This window comes from Myotis davidii, unplaced genomic scaffold (assembly GCF_000327345.1).
Source record: "Myotis davidii unplaced genomic scaffold, ASM32734v1 scaffold3476, whole genome shotgun sequence".
Classification (NCBI taxonomy): domain Eukaryota; kingdom Metazoa; phylum Chordata; class Mammalia; order Chiroptera; family Vespertilionidae; genus Myotis; species Myotis davidii.
In genome coordinates, this window is record NW_006287429.1 from 90,159 (window position 1) to 92,751 (window position 2,593).

The 2,593-nt window shown below is 37.6% G+C and overlaps 1 protein-coding gene across 1 annotated transcript in view; it reads left to right on the forward strand.

The window, feature by feature from the left end:
• SYTL4 (synaptotagmin like 4) overlaps positions 1-2,593 on the forward strand; it is a 75,054-nt gene that overhangs the window by 45,578 nt on the left and 26,883 nt on the right. The window lies entirely within an intron of this gene.

Below are 2,593 nucleotides of genomic sequence, written 5' to 3' on the forward strand. Positions count from 1 at the left end.
CCCCGGCCGCCATATTGGCTGGCAGTTAATTTGCATATCGCCCTGATTAGCCAATGGGAAGGGTAGTGGTCGTATGCTAATTACCATGTTTGTCTTTTATTTGATAGGATAAGATGTTGACAAGTGCTATGGAGAAAATGAGGGATATGGGGTGCCAGGAAAGCATGTGTGTACATATACTGTTTTATTAAAGACATCCAGGGAAAAGTCTTAATAAGGTAACATTTGAACAAAGATGTGAAGCAAATGAGGGAGCAAACCCTGAGAGTATCTGGGGGAAAAGCATTCTAAGCAGAGAAAGCAAAAGCTATAAAGATCTAAGGTGAGTTTGTGTTTGGCATGTTAGAGTAGTCTGGAACTGCATTAGAAGGGGGAAAGGGTAGGATATGAAGACAGAGATAGGGTGAAAAGCAGATCATTTAAGACTTTGTTGATACTGTAAGGACTCTGTCATTTACTCCAAGTGATATGGAGGGCTTTGAATGACTGATACTATTTTTTTCTTTTTCTAAATTGAAGTAAAATTCACATAGTATAAAATCAGTAACTTTAACATTTTAAAAGTATGTATTTTAGAACATTTTCATCAATCCAAGAAGAAACCCTGGACCTATTAAGCAGTCATTCCACATTTCTCCAAGCCCCTAACCTGCTTTCATTCTCTATGAATTTGTCTATTCTGGACATTTTGTATAAATGGAGTCAATGAAATGTGGCCATTTATGTCTGGCTTCTTTAAATTAACATAATTTTTCAATGTTCATCCATGTTGTAGCATGTATTAGAACTTCATTCCTTCTTACTGTTGATAATATTTCAATTTATATATAGACCATATTTCATTTATCCATTCATCCATTGATGGACATTTGGCCTGTTGGCTATTGGGAATAATGCTGCTATAAGCATTTGTGAACAGGTTTTTTTGTGGAAACATGTTTTCATTTCTCTTGAGTGTATGCCTAAGAGTGGGATTGCTGGGTCATATGGTAATTCTATATTGGATTTATATTTTAAAAGCTCATTTTAGCTGTTGAGTTGAGGCTACATGGTGGGGGATAAGGGTACAAGTAGGGAGTTTGATTAGAAGGCTATTGCAGCCATCCAGGAGCTAGATGATGGTGGTTTGGACCAGGGTAATAGCAGTGGAGGGGGTGAGAACTGGTTAGATTTTAGACATACATTGAAGATATAGCCCAGAAAATTTGCTAACACATTGGTTTTGTATTGTGAAAGAACAGTGGGAATCAAGGATGATTCTTAAAAATTTTGACCTGAGAAATGAAAGGAAGGAGTTGCCATTTGATGAGATTGAGAGAAGAGCGGGTTTGGGGGAGGATTAGGGCTTTGGTTTCAGACTTGCTATGTTTGAACATCCAAGCAGTCAATTAGGCTCTTGGAAATATAAGTCTGGCATTTGATTGAGATATAAATTTAGGAGTTATTAATTTACTAACATGTAAAGAATATGAGATTAGATAAGATCACATAGGAATAATTCCAGGTAGTGAAGAGAAGCAGTCCAAGGAATAAGCCTGGACACATCCAAACATTAGAGGTCTAGAACATGAGGAAGGACCAGCACAGGAGATTGAGAATGAGTAGCCAGTGAGGTCAGAGGATCAGGAGAGTTTGGAGTCCTGGCAGCCAAATGATATTACTTCAGATCCTTGAGGAAAATAATTTTTTTTCTTGCTGCTCTCACAAATTCCTACAAGTAAGGGGTCTATTAATTGTGCTCTTTCCTTTAGAGATGAGGATTGCTCTTTTGAATGATTTGGTCATTTTCATTAAGCTGAAAAAGAATTCTGGTCTTCTGAATACTGTCTTCAAACTATATTACTTATTTGTGTATACACTTTAAGCCCCACTGAGGGCATTTAGTCAAGAATGTAGTCAACAAATATGTGAGTGCCCACTCTATGCTAGTTTCTCTTCTAGGCATTGGGAACACAACAGTGAACAAGATGCATGCTCACTGATCTCACAGAACTTAGGCTAATGGAGAAAGACATTAAATAAAGCATTCGTTTAAATTATTGAACAAATTAAATAATTTCTTTAAAAGACATAAATAATTAGATATGTGATGACTGTTACCAAGAAATCAGGATGCTTTAAGAGCACATAGGAAGGTTACCAATGCAGACTTAGAACAGCTTGGCCAGAGAGGTATGGAAGGATTAACATATAAGGAGAGACCTGAAGGAGTAGGTTTAGCCAGATGAAGAAAAATGGCCATTGTGAAAAGAATATCCACGGCAGAGAAAAGAGGGAGAGTGTTGTTATATTAGGGGACCCAAAAGAGCCTCATCATTCTGGAATGTAAAGTATAAGGTGAAATGGAGGGTAAAAGATGAGTCTGGAGAGGTGAGCAGGGGTCAAGTCATAAGGATTTTCTTGACATGCTGAGTTTGAACTCAATCCCAATAGCAGTGGGGGACTGCTGAACAATTTTAAAAGTATACTCAGATAATTATTCTAGAAAGGTCACTTAGGCTACCATTGTGAATAGGTTGGAAGGAAAGCTGATACTCATCAGGAGAGCCCACTTCCTTTATATCTTGGCTCTTGGGTTTTATTCCAGTGTACC